Raw genomic sequence first — 17,091 nt, 5'->3', positions numbered from 1 at the left:
GTCTATCCCACTTCTGGTACCAACAAAGGCCGATCTCTGCTCGGCAGAGCCGTGTGGTCGGTACAGTCACGACAATGACTCAGAAGAACAGGCTGGCCAGCAACTTTATTCACTGGCGAATTCCACAAACGGCGAACTGGCGAACTTAAACGGACAAAAGAGATTTGGCAATGGAGCTATTTTCCGGGCAATCCGTCACAAGTTATCCCAAACTTGCATATATATTCAAAGAGCAGAGGAAGAGAGAAGCAAGAAAAGGAAAGGAAGAGAGAGAGGAGGAAAGAGAAAGAAAAAGTACCACCGCCCTTGGATCCCGTGATGACGATGACAGATGTGGCAATCCTCCAGTGGTGGGCGCGCACGCGCTTCCCGGGGGGGGGGGGGGGGCATGTCTTTTATAAGCTAATCCCCACCTCCAGGTACGCCCCTTCAGGACTTACATGGTTCTTGTTCTAGAAAGTTCTCAACCTTCTGCGCAGGCGCTGGGGGAGGGGGGTGGTCACGAGGGGTCTCTCAGGCAGTTGCAAGCCCCCTTAAAGTCCAGCAGAACCCAGAACCGTGTGTCCTCCGACGTGCTCCCCACGTCCCGCTCTCACTCTCGCTCTCCCTGACCCCGTGCTCGCTGACCTGCCGTCACCATGCAAATAGCGCCTCAAGTCACCACAATGTTTGAGACATTAACTCTTTCAGTCTCTCACACCACCCCATGGCTCAAACATTGTCTATATAATCTTCGTCCAGGGTGATGATTTTCACATAAAGAAGATCAAGAAGACACAGTTCGACATTTTCAACGAGAGTTGGCGGAGGGTCCTTGATTTCGTCTTCCAGGGTGGTGATATGAACATAGTGAACAGCAGGAGAAAAGAGAATGAAAGCAGAAGCAAGCAAAAGGGTAATCATATATTAAACAATAGCTATACCAGTCATAAGGAACAGAAATCCAGCCAATAGGTTATTCCAATTTGAATTAACCATTTCCCCCACCCCATGAGTCCCCAGGATTGTAGGAGGGAAGCGAACGAAGATCCGGGTGCATGCCCATTGAAACAGTCTTTTGGTTGGAGTGATCAAAATAGTTTGGCAGCTTGGTCGGCAATTTCTTTCATTTTGGTCCGTGCTGCCTCTACAGTAGTACTGACATTGTGAGTGTAGTAGTAGTAGAGCGCAGTAGTACTGGAGTTGTGAGATGGACAATGTTATACAACATTCTCCATCACTTAAATTCAGCATCGAGTTTTCTGGGGCTTCTGCCACTTCCCAGCGCACTCGCCAGGGAGGGGCGGTGAAACTGAAAACACAAGATGGGCATAAGGATGGGACGACTAATCCACATTTCAGATCAGCATGATATTTCAGTGTTAAGCAGGAATAAAATTTCCCTTTAGAACATCCCCAAACTAGTCCCAAGAGGGCCGGGGATATGCTAATTTTACAGGTATGTCAGGTTTTGCAGTGAGCGGCAGGCTCTGCAAAGGGTAGTGTGTACGGGGTATGCCACAATACTTGACTCTACCGTAACTCTTGTTGCACAGAACATCCCAGTTTCTATATCCGTGGGAAGGATAACCCCAACAAATACACATGTCCCTTATCAGAACCCTTACTCTCTCCAAGACCCAGGTTTTTGGAGGGGTCCCCAGGACCAGTGTTATAGTTAAGAACTTTTCCAAGTTATACATAATATTGGGTAATGCAACAAAAACCACCACCACCGCCACCACCAAATCTCTTCCAGTCTCTCACACCCTGCAAACACAGTATGTTTAACAAAAAGAAAAAAAAAGGGGTGGGGGACACGACGACATTGTTTTGTAGTTCCTCTGCTTTCTACACAGAACCAAAGCAGTTTTAGTTCACTAATGAATGTTCACACTTCCACACGGTACTCCTACAAACATCAGTCACTGCTAATAAGCAACTGATGTAGTGGGTACAGAGAAACCTCCTGTACAGCAAATGCTTTAAGCTTTTCTACGTTCAAGACTTTACTTCCCAGGTCCCTGCAAAGACCCTTACTCTGCCCTGCCCCACCCAACCAGTTCTATTTGGAATGATTTCTGAAAAACATGACCATTCCACAGCAAATAAGCAACTGACATCCAGACCCAGAGCTTTCCCTTAGAGGACAATGCCAAAGCCAAGCCCAGAATTTTTACTTGCTAATGACTGCCAGCATGTGAGAGCAGAGCCAGATGCGAGGACTTCACTCCAGGATTACAGATCCACCTGTGCGCGCACACACATGCGCGGTGCCAAGCTACAGTTCCAGCTTTGGACCCGCCCGACGACCAAACGTCGGTACTGGAGCTGGGGAGCCGCGCACGTGCAGTGCGCATTTTCCCGAGATCGCTGCTACCGCCCGGTGGACAAAAGTCAGTACTGCAGCTGGGGAGCCGCACATGCACAGTAGCACATTTTCAAGTGCTCGCTGCTGTCACTCATTGCAACAGGGTCGGTACTGCAGATGAGGATCTGCGCCTGCGCGTTGGGTCTTTCTGTGCTCGCTGCTGCCGCCCGGTGGACAAAGGTCGGTACTGCAGCTGGAGAGTCACGCATGCGCAGTGGTGCATTTTCCCGAGCTCGCTGCTGCCACCGTGTAGACAAAAGGCGGTACTGCAGCCTGGGAGCCACGCATGCGCAGTGCTGCATTTGTGTTTTGCTCGCTGCTGCCGCCCAGTGACCAAAACTCGGTACTGCAGCTGTACAGCCGCGCATGCGCGGTGGTGCATTTTCAAGTGGTCGGTGCTGCCACCCTGTGGACAAAGGGTACTGCAGCTGCAGAGCCGCGCATGCGGACTGGTGCCTTCACCCGACCTCCCTGCTGCCGCCCTGTGGACAAAAGTCGGTACTGCAGCTGGGGAGCCGCGCATGTGCGCTGGTGCAATTTTTTTTGTGTGCTCGCTACTGCCTCGCGGTGGACAAAACGCGGTACTGCAGCTAGGGAGTCGCGCATGCGCGCTGGAGCATTTGTTTTGTGCTCGCTGCTGACGCCCAGTGACCAAAAGTCAGTACTGCAGCTGGGCGCCGCGCATGCACGGTGGCGCTTTTTTTGGTGCTCGCTCCTGCCGCCCCGTGGATAAAGATCCGAACTGCTGTTGCGGCTCGGCGCATGCGCAGTAGCGCATTTCCCCGTGCTCACTACTGCCGCTCAGTGGAACAAGGTCGGTACTGCACCTGTGGAGACGCGCATGCGCGCTGGCGCTTTTTTGTGCTTGCTGCTGCCACCCCTTGGACAAAAGTCGGTACCGCAGCTGGGGAGAGCTCTGTCTTGTTGACATTTAAAAAATTTCTTCACATACACCATCTGTTTATGCATTTTAAACTGCTTTTTTTCATTCATATATTCGAGTTATTTTTCTATTTTATAACCCTATATACGTCTATTTAGACTTTTTCATATTCTAAAATCCTTTATATAATAGACAGAGGGGTTTCTTTTAAAATCTTTTTACATATATATAAATAAAAGGTTTCTATATATATAAAAGAGAGGTTTTTCTCTACTTCAATGCCTCACACACATATTTACAGGTTTTAATTATCTAAATCTCCCCCACGAATTCTCAGGCATTTTGGGGCTGTCACCCCCCTTTCGGGGGGGGGGGGGTGTGGGGGGGTGAACTGTCCCGTGACCCCCCCCCATCCCCCACTCAACCTGCTCCTCTGCCACATCATCATCATCCCCCTCAGTGACATTGGGGTGCCCCAAATACAGTAACAGATACACAGCCAAATACAAATTGGTGCGCACCGGAAGGGCTGCGCAGCATGACATGGGGCTCACTGTGGCTGATGGGAAGTGGCCTGCAGCCACCACCAGACCCTATGGAAACTCCCTCTCTCAGCACCCTTTGTGCTGGCCCCAGACCTTCACCCGTACCTTGGGTACTGCACGTGGTTGCCCCCTCAGTGACCTTGTTGGGAATGAAGAGCTCACAACCCGTATTCCTTCAGATCCTCCTCTCTATCCCCTCTGTCCACGCTTGCCCCAGACCAAACAGCCCAGACCAGCCCTTGCCATGCTCTGGCCTCACTCGCCCCTCACCTGCCCAACACACAGGGCTCTCCCCCCCACTAACTGGCACCGCCTCAGCCGAGGGACCCTGCGCCCAAAGCCTGCTTCCAGGCAGGCTCACGTGCCTGTCTCCCAGCAGCTCCAGCATGTCTGCAACTGCAAGAGCAAGGGCGCGTGCACAGGCCCAGAATGAGGAGCAATCTTGGGTTCCATTACTGTATTTTACTACTGTTTGTGCGCTATTCCCACCCAGACCTTCACATGTGCATACCTACCCCAAAAATCTCTTAGCCCTTAGCACCTTCAGTCACTCGCAGCACTTAGGTTCTTCCCCTCTCTCAAAACTTACTTGCTCTTTCCTCTTTCTTCTTGTCACATCTCCTCGGCCTTTTCTGTACATTCTTCCTTCAAACAACATGACTGAAATCAACAAAGTGGGTCAAGCAGCTGTCTTCAAGTTGATGCCTCCGATAGGATTATCCCACAAACCAATCAAACTACTAAGGTCATTGGACAATTCTAGTTTTAGAGCATTTTTCCAAAGCTTTAACTGGGGTTCCCTGCTAGGTTACGCGATAAAAAGCTTGTCTCCATAAACTCCAGGTCACACAGAGGCACTGTGCCAGGTAAGGCACCCCAGTGACCCAGCCAGAGAAACATATTCCCTGCCCTGGCTCCTCCCAGAGCTGTCCCTGCAGAGCCATCAGCCCCATGGTATGGGGTGACACTCGTCACAATGAGTAGATGGGAGTGGCTTTCCGGATCACTATACAGACTGAGAAGGGTTACTGACTAAGGACATGGGACACATGTAGCGACTGCACAGGATGTACTATGGTATGTTTACTGGAGGAACCAAAGGTGGGGAAGGGGAGGTATCAGAGGAGTTTGGGGAGGAACAAGCATCGGAAAAGAGAGGGACAAGGGGATAAAAAGGGCTGGTGGCATGCAAATAGGTTGCCGGTCAGTAGGATTGTCTGGCCACGCCCTGTGCCTGATCAGCAGAGTCTCCTGTCTTCTCATTAACTCCATCTCTAGGTATTTTTGTGAGTGAAAGGTTCTCTGGTTTTGTATGCGTGTGTGTGTGTGCGAGGGCTGAGGCCGAGCAGCCAAGGTGCAGGGCCGAGTTGTGGGGCCTAGACCGAGCGGCCAAGCTGTGGCCTCGTCCCTGGAGCTCAGCTTGAGGAGCCCAGCCTCATCCCTGGAGCTCGGCTTGAGGAGCCCAGCCTCATCCCTGGAGCTCGGCAGGCATCCTAGATGGCACAGAAAAGAACAAGAGCACTCTTTTTTTGGGAACAGAGATCTTAGGAGAGGTGCGATTGCAACAAAGCAAGTCCAAAGGGGACTTACGGAGCTAAAAGTGTGCTGCTCGGAAGGCATCATGACAGTAGCAGAGGGGTTCTGAGAGGGACAGACACAAGAAGGCTTGAGGACACGATGAAAAAGTCCAGAGGGGATTTGAACAGACTACAGATGTCCTCAGGGGACCAGGGAATGAACATAGGTGTCCTAGCTAGCACAGAGGACAACATGAGTGTTCTGGAGGTGAAAGATGACATCAGGAATGGTTCTCGGGAGCAAGAAGGGTGCAAATTGCGCTACAGAGCCACAGAGGGCTGTGGGGCACAAGGACGGCCTCAGGAGGCACGGTGACGGCAGAAGAAGGGTGCCGAGAGTGAGAGCAAGAGACAGAAGGCGGCTCTGGCACGCAGTGCAAAACTCAAGAGGGTGTCCCAGCGATGTCCTCAGGGGATGAGCGACCGAACGGAGACATCCTAGATGGCAGTGAATAAGGTAAGAGAGCTGTGGGGCACAACGAAAGCCTGAGGAGGGGTTCTGTCTGAATAAGAGAGAGACACAAAGAGGGCTGCAGAGCTCGAAGGGTGCTGTGGGGCATGAGGACAGTCTCGGGAGGCATCATGACAGGAACGAGGGGCTCCGGGGGGGGGCAGGGGAAACGTGGACAACGAGACAAACAAAGGATTGCTGACACAATGAGGTACTCGGGAGGGGATCTGAACAGAGTAGAGATGTCCTCAGGGAACCGGGGACTGAACAGAGGCATCCGACATGGCGGAGGAAAGGTAAGAGTGCTCTGAAGGAAAATGAAAGCCTGAGGAAACGTTGTCTCTGAATAAGAAAGATACAAAGCCTGCTGCAGAACTAAAGGAAGGCCATGGAACACAAGGGCGCTCGCAGGAAGCGACAGGGTGCAACAGAAACAGAGGGGTGCCGAGATGGCCAGAGAGGCAAAAGAAGGCTTGAGGGCACAAAGGTACTGGGGAGGGTATTTGAACAGAGTACGGAGGTCACGAGGGAGACACTGACCCACTGGAGGCAAGCGAGATGGAGGAGAGGACAACAAGACTGCTCGAAGGAAGAGGGAGGAGATGTTCTTTCAAAGCAAGAGGGGTACCAATTACGCTTCAGAAATAACAGCGTGCCGAGGAGACCCTCTACAGCCTCAGGATGAATGGAGAGAAGAGAAAAAAATGAAAGACACAAAATTTAAGAAGCAACAGGGTATGTGACAAGACAGACAGAATTAAAAAAACAGGGACAGACAGCTCGATAAAAGTCGACATAGAAAGAATATTGAAAAAGCAAAAGGGTACAAGGCAGAGGAGAAAAAATTTGAAAATAGGGATAGCAAACTAGATAAAAGTAGGCATAGAAAAAATTTGAAAAACAAAGGCCTTAAAGGAAGAAAAAATAAAATATGGGGACAGGAAACTAAATAAACAAAGACACAGAAACAAAATCTAAAAAGCGACAGGGTATGGCACAGACGAGCATGAAATAAAAAATAAAGACAGTGAACTGGATAAAAGTAGATATAGAAAAAAACTCAAAAGTAATGTGACATAGGAAAGTCTGGAAATAATAAAAATATAGGGTTAGACATCTGGGTAAAAGTAGAAAGAAAAAAATTTTAAAAGTCACAATATACAGCACAGATAGGAAAAAATAAACAAGAGAGACAGAAAAAATACATAAAAGTGAACACAGAAACAAAAATTCAAAAGTTTTTTCAATTCAAAAGACATTGAGAGAAAAAATTAAAAAATAGCAAAAACACCAAATCGATGGAGACATAGAAAGAAAATTTTAAAGGCAACTGGGCACAGCACAGACTAGAACAAATTAAAAAATGAGGACAGCAAACTGGATAGACAAGGAAAGAGAATTTAAAAGCAAGGGGGTATGGGACAGACAGGAAACAATTAAACAGGGAGAGACATCTTGACAAAAGTAGACACAGAATGAAAATTTTAAAAGCAACAGGATACAGGTAAAGGAAAAAATAAAACAAAGAGAGAGAGAAAACAAGGTAAGAGTACACCTAGAAACAAAATTTCAAAAAGAATTATGAGAGTAAAAAATTTGAAAAATAGGGACAGTTTACTAGAAAAAAGTAGACAGGGTACAGAGCAGAGGGAGTCACTGAAAAGAGAGACGGGTCACTGCGCAGAGAGAGACCTAGAAATGCCATTTTCACCAGCAATGCAGAAGGCGGCAGTGGGGGAAGAGTGAAATAATAGCAGGTGGGGAGCTGGTCACGCTGTGGAGGGCAGTGCTAGCAGAAGGGCAAAAAGCTTTGGGGAGCCAAACGGCCTGAAAGGGAGACAGAGGCAGGTACAGGCAAGGAGGCAGGCAGAAGTCTGGAAAAGCATGGCAGAGAGAGACCTGGACGCACGCGAAGGATGCACGACTCACCGCAGCTCCTGGCACCGCCGGGAGACCTTCAGCACCCTGAGGCTTCTCTCTCCCAGCCTCTGCCCCTTCCTCCTCCACAGTGCCGGCTGCCTCGCCCGCCCCGGTGCCCCGATGCTCCTCTCCCAAGAGGCTTCCCAGAGACACGGTGGCTCACGTGTGTGGCCAATGGGGGCACCGAGCTCCCAGCACCACGTGCCGGTGGTGCGCTCTGTCGGGGACGGCCGGGAGGGATCCTTCCCGGCTGTGGGGACCGGCTGTTCCTTGCTGGAGGCAGCTGCCTGGGGAAGCCCCTTCATTTCACTCCTCAGCCAGCTCCCACAGGCAGGCATGCCTAGGCAGCCCCCTCCCCATGTAGAGCCCCTCAGCACAGAAGGGCCAGCCCTATCCTCAGCCCTTTTTAAACCCTTGGCCCAGCCCTATCCTCACCTCATGGGTCCCACCTGTGCTGCTCCGGGCTGCAGCTGGAGCCCATGGGAACAGGGGGCCAATTACCCCAACCCTCACAAGCCAGACACAGCCAGCAACCTGGCACGGGCATGGGCAGACACCACTACCAAGCTGGTGCTGCCGTGGGCAGATGCTGCCGCCAAGCTGGCACCGGCCTGGCAGACTTTATTTTACAGCCCAAAGCCGAGGTTGGCCTCTAAACAAGAAAACATGTGAAACCATCCTTACAGGATGCCAGTCCGGTGGTGTCCATGATATCTCTCATCGCCTCCCATGTAATTGTTGTGGTTTAGCCCCAGCCGGCAAGTAAGCACCACGCAGCCGCTCGCTCACTCCCCACGCAGTGGGAGGGGGGAGAGAATCAGAAGAGTAAAGTGAGAAAATTCATGGGTTGAGATAAAGACAGTTTAATAAGTAAAGCAAAAGCTGCGCACGCAAGCAAAGCAAAACAAGGAATTCATTCACTCCTTCCCATCGGCAGGCAGGTGTTCAGCCATCTCCAGGAAAGCAGGGCTCCATCACGCGTAATGGTTACTTGGTGTGGGATAATGGCCGAGGTGGCTTAAAAATTAAAACTTATATTCACACTTAAGGCACAGCATTGAAGAAGCCTCCCAGGTGGAATGCGGCTGACATGTAAGGAATCCATGGCATGGGAGTTCCCTAGGCCTGCAACCTTAGATGTTGGTAACGCCAGGGGAACTTGGCGTGCTGACTCTAAGAGGCGCTACCCAGAGGGTGGAGCGGTGTGGAGATGCCGCGGCCAGGCTCTGCAATAATAGGGGAACTTAAAGGTGTCCAAGAACTGATAAGCTGCATATTTACTACCCTGGGCCAACAGGCTGCTACGTTTTTGACAAAATGCTGTCCTTTTGGTGAACTTTGCTCATTATAACATCATTATAATACCAAAACATACCTCCATCCCAAAAGCTACCCGCCTCCAAGGTGCGATCACCCCTCACTGAGCTTGCGCACTGAATTTTTCTAGCTTATACCTTTAAAAGCGAAGCGAGAAAACTTTACACCAATCCTAAACAAAGGTATGTATGACTAGAGTCACTCAAGCTCCACCTGAAAGGTGAAAGATAGTATAAAATGGTTTAAGAGAAAGAGAATGTTAGGGAAGACACCATCGTGTATCACTCTGACGTCTGGGATCAGTCGACGGGCTGAGCCTCTCTTCCCCCCCATCGGGACGCCTTTGGGTAAGAGTCGAACACTTGGTTATACCAAGTGCCTCCCCGGGAAACTTAGAAATCTCTATAGAGTTGCTTTATTATTTTCTTTTAACGCGTTTGTCCTCCGGCCGTGTTACTTATATTCCTCCGGCTGTGCTATATCCGGCCGTGTTACTTATATTCCTCCGGCCGTGCTATATCCGGCCGTGTTACCCGTATTCCTCCGGCTGTGTTATATCCGGCCGTGTTACTCATATTCTTCCGGCCGTGTTATATACATGTTTGTGTCCGGCCGTGTTATTCCTACTCATATTCTTGACATTTGTATGTGCTTTGCAGACAGTTAATTTATCACCGGTAATCCAAAGAATCTGTGTGTCTGTTGCTCTAATAAACTGCACTCTTCACTGCTCTGGCCGTGATAGTTCCTTCAACACGACCAGACTGGGGGGGTGTAAAAGTTAATGCTGTCGCCTTAGTGAAAACCCTGAACCAATAAGTGGCTACACATACAGTCCTTAGAAAATAAACCGTTGACCAGGTCTGAGACTAAGACTGGACCTAGCCGCACCTAGGCTCCTCTCTGAGAAGGAGTTTAGAAAGCAAGGGGGTCCTGTCTGAACCTCGTGACTCAACGGGAGGGTTCCCCTCAGCCACCCCTCAGACTCTTATTTGTATGCGACAGTAACTCTTAACGCAACACTTGGGAAGACAAACGCCATCACTCCGAATGTCCCCCCCTTCCTTCTTCCCCAGCTTTATATACTGAGCATGACATCATATGGTATGGATAGCCCTTTGGTCAGTTTGGATCAACTATCCCGGCTGTGTCCCCTCCCAGTTTCTCATGCGCCCGGCAGAGCATGGGAAGCTGAAAAGTCCTGGACTAGTGCAGCAACAACTAAAACATCTCTGTATTATCAACGCTGTTTTCAGCACAAATCCAAAACATAGCCCCATACCAGCCACTATAAAGAAAATTGAAACCAGGACAGTAATAGACAGCTTCCCTGTCCAGGACCATGTTTTGCATGTCCCAGGCCCTCCCCGCACCCATGCTGAAAATCAAACAGACCAATTAAGAACTTTGCTTCATCGCCTCAGCCTCCAAAAGAAGCTTCCTTCCTCTGCTGACGGTCGACACGGATATCCCCATGCTGTTCCTTGAATGTGGGCTGGCCTTGGGTGCCTGTACTGCCCAAGGAAGAGAAAAAGATCATGATCTTGTAACATGCTCCATCATCCTCTTGCTCTTCAAGAAATCAAAAGAAAGCTACCATCCCCACTGCTACATGACAGAAGTTTGCGCAGGAGATGGCTGAGCCCATCCCCAGAAATGGAAAACTCTGCTATGATCCTGCTTTGCCTTTTGGCAACAGCGCCCGCCATCGGTGTGCCCCAAACAGGTGACGTCCTGCTCGGGCTGGCATCCGCCACAAACGGGCGACATCCCGCTCAGGCTGGCGTCCGCCACAAACAGGCAAGGTGCCCTGCGGGCTGGCGTCCGCCACAAACAGGCAACGTCCCGCTCGGGCTGGCGTCCGCCACAAACAGACGACGTCCCCTGTGGGCTGAACAGAGTCAACTGAACAGAGTCTTCAGAATAACTTAGTTGTGCATTCGGTTTACAAGTTTTTATATATATAAAAAGCAAACTCTTTACCAATACTTCTCAAAAAGTGGTACAAAAATACAGTATAAAAACACAGCCTCCAGTATAAGACTCGCAATTGCAGCAGCAGTTTCTAAAATATAAAACCCAAGACAAGCTACTGCGTGAAGTGGTAAGAAAGTGAGGTACAGTCCAGTTTACAAGTAAATCCCACCCAAGCAATGGTAGGGGGCATTCTGGCATATAAAGGAATTCGCGAGTTAATTTAGTATTTCCAATGGAACATTCCATAGGTTGTAAAAACAGCCTTAAAGTCGTTTTCCCTGTTGCACCAACAACACTTATTTTAGTTCTACTTAAGGGTCCCCTACAACTAGTTACTACAGCATGTGTGGCTCCACTATCAATTAAAAAAATCTATTATTTCATTCCCCAGCTTGACTGGAACCAGAGGATCATCTGGGGAAACTTTAATTAGATTCCTCCAGTCCCCTTCAGTCCAACCCAATCTCCATCATGACTCCAACCCCTTCTTCTGTCTCTCTTTCCTCATTACTCAGACGGCGTGGACAATCTTTTTTCCAATGGCTCTCTTGCTGACAATTTGCACGCCGATTCATTCCCAGGGGAATGTCATAACGATTTCTACTATTATTTCTACGGCCCCTTCCTCGGCCACAAAATTCACCTCACATATTTTCTCTCCCTTTTTCTTGGTCTTCTGTCAAGGCAGCCAACAAGGAAGCTTGCAGCTTTACTCATCCCCGCTTCTCCTTCTCTTCTATTTCCTCCCGATTATTACATACCTTATATGCAATTGATAAGAACTGTGAGATTGTCATTCCATCCTCACCCTCTACCGTTTGTGGTTTCTTTCTTATATCTGCTGCCGCTAGACCAATAAACAGCATGTTAAATAACTGTAAATTGCTATCATCTTCTGGATCGAGATCTGTCCATTTTCAAGCTACTTCACATGATCTCTCATAGAAGGCTGATGGGGTTTCCTTATCCCCCTGCCTTACTTCAGATAGTTTAGATAAATTCTTAGGCTTTTGCACTCCATGTTGAATCCCATACAAAATTAACTTTGGATATTCCTTTACCCTCTGTAATCCCTCACACTTGTGTTTGGATCCCACTCCAGATCCTTTTTCAGGAGGTACATATTGGTATTAGGCACCCACCCACACACACACATTGTTGGACCAGTCCCTCTCTAGCCTTCTCTAAAATTGTTCTCCTCTCCTCAGTGGTAAACAAATATTCTAGGAGAGCCTGTACATCTCCCCAGTTAGGATTATGACTCGTGATTAACAGTACTATACATTCCTTCTGGATTGTTTCGATAGGATCCAACTGCCTGTTTCCAGTTTAATAAATCAGAAGCAGTAAAAGGTACATGTACGGATACCGCTGTTCCTTCAGGCCCTACAGCCTGTCCGAGGGGAGCTTCAACTTTCGGTTTCTGTCCCCTTGTTCTTTTAGAGATAGCACTCACAACTCCATTATCACATGAGCTATCAGATTCTGGCTGTTTTGGGGGAGCTACCAACAGCTGAATATCCTCTTCTGAATATTCCGATTCAATACGAGGTTTTCCCTTTTTCTCTTTTAATGCATATATTCCAATCTGATGTTTAGAATCCACTAAACCACCTTTCTTCCTAATATCCCAATCGCGTTGTAACGAGAAAAACATATCCACATAAGGCATTTCATCCCATTTTTCATTTCCCCGACAAAACAACAATAATTCCAATATAGTGTTATATTTCAAGGATCCATTCTCAGGCCATTTTTCACCATCTTCCAATTGATATTGTGGCCACCGTTGATTACAATATCATTTTAGCTGATTTTTAGTCATGGGATCTCCCCCAAATGTATTGCAATGCTTCAGGATGCATTCTAGAGGAGAGCAAAGGGGTGCCTCCTGGGAAGCAGCAGCGCCCATATTGGTATCAAAAAACCCAGTATTTCTACACAAACCAGAACGAGGGACATCTCCCTTCGTCACTCAGAACAGGACAGCATGTAGAAACAAACAGAACTATGCTACTGCCACGTATCTTTCCTGGTGCGTCTTATGCAGAGCCCAGAACAGAACAGATGGTGCCTGCTTCCCGAGAGATCTTGCCCCTACCCCCCTTTTCTCCTATCCCCAAAAAATACCTCTTTTCAGTAGCATTGCACCGTTGTGTCGCTTACCGCCCGACCGCAGGAGAGGAGCTGAAGGAGTCCCCAGTCAACAGGTCGGTGCACGCTGGAGTCCGCTCAGGCCTCTTCTCCCTGTCAGATGCAGCAAGACGAACCGGGCGAGGCTGTCAGCTCGGTCCCATCTGGGGTGCCAAAACTGTTATCCCACAAGTGTGAGGTCATTTACCTGGTGTGCGAGACGCCAATATACACACAGGGCAGAGGTATTTTTATTTCATGTCTGCGCAGAGATGGGCGCTAGGTGGTAGCTCCACAAAGCTAGTACAAAGTTCGGTCATGCAGGTACAGTATTTTTACAGTCTAGTTATGCATATGCATAAGTAACTACACAAAGCAGTTTTCTATTGGTCTACATTCCTCTTATTTCAACTTAAAGCTACAGCGCTACTTTAATATGCTGCGCACGCTCAGAGGTGAGGGGTCTCTGCTTGGGCCGGGGTCTCCAGCTCGAGGGGTGTGACTTTTAGTATTATAATGAGGATAGTTTGTGGGAGGGTGCTTCTTATCACACTCCTACTAGTTGTTTCGGATGGTTCCCAAAACATTTTAATTAGCTTACCTATTTCTTCAGGATGTCCCTAACTCCCAAGGACAGTAATGCTTGTTTAGATGTTCCACTTTCCAGCCTGAATCCTCCTTATCAGCTTTACATAAGCCCTGGCCTTCCACCAGCTCCTGGTAGACAACACTGTTAGACTACCACGTGACCGTTCTTTTACACCAGTCAGTGGGTTCAGAATTAGGAACAGAAAGAACAGGACAAGCTAAACACCCACACAAGCCTTATATCCCTAAGAAATTATTAAAAAAACCCAAACAACCCCCATTTTAGATTGCATTGGCTTAGGGACTGCCTCCTTCAAATGCCCCAGCGGAGCGGTGGAATCAGTCATAGAATTCAGTTGCCTACCAGGAGACAGCCCTTGTCCTCACAAGGCAAATGTTTCTAAACATCGTGCTATTTTCTGATTTTATCAACTACAGCGGGCTTGCCCTACCAGCACGAGTTGAGGACATTTTCCTGTGGGTTCATTTGACACTACAGTAAGTTTTGAGCAGGTACAAGCAACCAAGCGCGAGATAGAAAGTAAGCTAAGATACCGGCTGCCGTACAAAATTTGTTCAAGATCGTGCCTGCGGAAATCGCACAAAGCCCACGATTACTGAACAAGTATGTCGGAGGCCCTACGGCAAACAGTGCCGACGTTTCGTGAAGCTCTTTTCCTGTCAAGAAAAGGACCTTTTATACAGTATCTCTACTGGAATTCAGGCTGCTTCCTACTCATTCTGGCAAGTTAGCTTTCATAGAAACCCTGAGAACTTCAACCACCAGGTAACATTTGTAATTCTTGTTCTCTACCTACAGGGAATTTTAGCGCATCAGAACACTACTTAAAGCAAAATTCTGGGTCTGTTTCACACAAATCAAATATCTAAGCCATGGACAGGTGTCTGTAGAAAGACAATGACTTTAAAAGATAAAGATAAGTAGGGTACTCACTTTTCTGAAATGTCTTCCAGTCTTTCCATCGATTTAGCAGCCCAACCCAGCCGTCGAAATTCTGGTGCAACAGAGAGAGCAGTAGCATGTCCACGCCATTCTCCCCTAGCCACAGAGCCTCCCGCTTTGCCCATTACTGCCAACATCCAGAGCATCGGCGCCGTAGCACCTTCGGAATAACACACCTCCCACAGCTACACACCTTTACAAAAGAACCAAGCAGTGTGTAAACAAACATTGCAACGGTTGTGGTAAGGGCTCAAACAGGGATGCCTATGTTATCACTCTGAGATTCAACAACCACTAAAAATGTCATTTTGCTCCAGTATTATGGTAGTTCATTGACTAGTGTCAAAAAAATTTTGTTGAAAATTCATTGTTTGAAGCATGACTTCCAAATGCAAATTTTAAGCAATTGTCATGAGTCTTTAACTGAGTGGAATGCAGGATCTGACTAAAATAATGGTGGAATGGAGGGCTAGAAGCCCAAAACTAACTCACCATCCTGGCAACTACTGGAGACTTTTGGTGACTGTGGGGCAACAGAGCTTGGGAAGCTTTGCCAGCCTGGCAATAGAAAGCTAAGGCCCTGCGATATGTTTAACAAAAAAAAAAGGGGGGGGGGGGGAATGTTGTTTTGTACTTCCTCTGCTTTCTACACAGAACCAAAGCAGTTTTAGTTCACTAATGAATGTTCACACTTCCACACGGTACTCCTACAAACATCAGTCACTGCTAATAAGCAACTGATGTAGTGGGTACAGAGAGTCCTTCTGTACAGCAAATGCTTTAAGCTTTTCTACGTTGAAGACTTTACTTCCCAGGTTCCTGCAAAGACCCTTACTCTGCCCTGCCCCACCCAACCAGTTCTATTTGGAATGATTTCTGAAAAACACGACCATTCCACAGCAAATAAGCAACTGACACCCAGACCCAGAGCGTTCCCTTACAGGATAATGCCAAAGCCAAGCCCAGAATTTTTACTTGCTGATGACAGTGCGTGAGAGCAGAGCCAGATGCAAGGACTTCTCTCCAGGATTACAGAAGCGCTCGTGCGTGCAGACGAACTCGGTCCCGACCTGCAGTTCCAGCTTTGGACCCGCCCGACGACCAAACGTCGGCACTGCAGCTGGGGAGCCGCGCATGAGCGGTGCCGCATTTCCCCGTGCTCACTGCTGCCACCCGGTGATGAAAATTGGGTACTGCAGCTGGGGAGCCCCGCATGAGCGGTGCCCCATTTAAACGTGCTCTCTGCTGCCACCACGTGATGAAAAATCGGTACTGAAGCTCGGGATCCGCGCATGCACGGTGGTGCGTTTTCCCGTGATCGCTGCTGCCGCCCGGTGGACAAAACTCGGTACTGCGGTTGGAAGTCGCGCATGCGCGGTAGCACCTTCGTCCGATCTCGCTGGTGCCGCCCGGTGGACAAAGGTTGGTACTGCAGCGGGTGGGCCACGCATGCGCGGTGGCCCATTTGTTGTGTGCTCGCTGCTGCCGCCCAGTGACCAAAAGTGGGTACTGCAGCTGCGGCTTTGCGCATACGCAGTGGCGCACTTTCCCGTGCTCGATGCTGCCGCCCGGTGGATAAAGGTCGGTACTGCAGCCGAGGGGCCGCGCATGCGCGATGGCTTTTTTGTGCTCGCTTCTGCCACCCGGTGGACAAAACTCAGTACTGCAGCAGGTGAACTGCGCATGCGCAGTCGCGCCTTCGTCCGATCTCGCTGCTGCCACCCGGTGACCGAATGTCGGTACTGCAGATGGGTACCTCTGCATGCGCAGTGGCGTTTTCCCATGCTCGCTGCTGCCGTCCAGTGACCAAGAGTAGGTACTGCAGCTGGGGAGCCGCGCAGGTGCATAGATGCACGCTTTTTTTGTCCTCGCTGCTGCCGCCCAGTGGCCAAATCTCGGTACTGTACCTGGGGAGCCGCGCATGCGTGAAGACGCATTTTCCCCAGGCTCGCTGCTGCCGCCCTGTGGCCAGAAGTCAGTACTGCACCTGGGTAGCCGTGCATGCGCAGTAGCGCATTTTTGTGCTAGCTGCCTCGACCCGGTGGCCAAATGTCGGTACCGCAGGTGGGGGGCTGCGCATGCGCAGTAGCGCATTTTTGTGGTCCCTGCCGGCACCCGGTGGCCAAACGTCGGTACTGGAGCTCGGGAGCCGTGCATGCGCAGTGGTGCATTTTCCCGAGGTCGCTGCTGCCGCCCGGTGGACAAAATGCGTACTGCAGCTGGGTACCCGCGCATGCGCAGTGGCGCCTTCGTTCGAGCTCGCTGCTGCCGCCCGGTGGCCAAATGTCAGTACTGCAGCTCGGGAACGCGCATCCGCAATGGCGCATTTTCCCGTGCTCGCTGCTGCCGCCATGTGGACTAATGTCGGTACTGTTCCTGGGAACTG

At 49.5% G+C, this 17,091-nt stretch overlaps 2 long non-coding RNA genes across 3 annotated transcripts in view; both read right to left on the bottom strand.

Moving 5' to 3' along the window:
* Positions 1-17,091, bottom strand: part of LOC142421120 (uncharacterized) — a 42,820-nt gene that overhangs the window by 1,417 nt on the left and 24,312 nt on the right. The window lies entirely within an intron of this gene.
* LOC142420993 (uncharacterized) lies at positions 12,710-14,894 on the bottom strand. The gene is made up of 4 exons (XR_012778823.1): positions 14,697-14,894; positions 14,297-14,419; positions 13,755-13,870; positions 12,710-13,361 (listed from the first exon to the last, which is right to left on the bottom strand). It is a non-coding gene; the product is annotated as an uncharacterized LOC142420993 (long non-coding RNA).

This window comes from Mycteria americana, chromosome 26, assembly GCF_035582795.1.
Source record: "Mycteria americana isolate JAX WOST 10 ecotype Jacksonville Zoo and Gardens chromosome 26, USCA_MyAme_1.0, whole genome shotgun sequence".
Taxonomy (NCBI): Eukaryota; Metazoa; Chordata; class Aves; order Ciconiiformes; family Ciconiidae; genus Mycteria; species Mycteria americana.
Note: the sequence above shows the minus strand (reverse complement) of the source record. Positions and strands in the feature narration are given on the sequence as shown.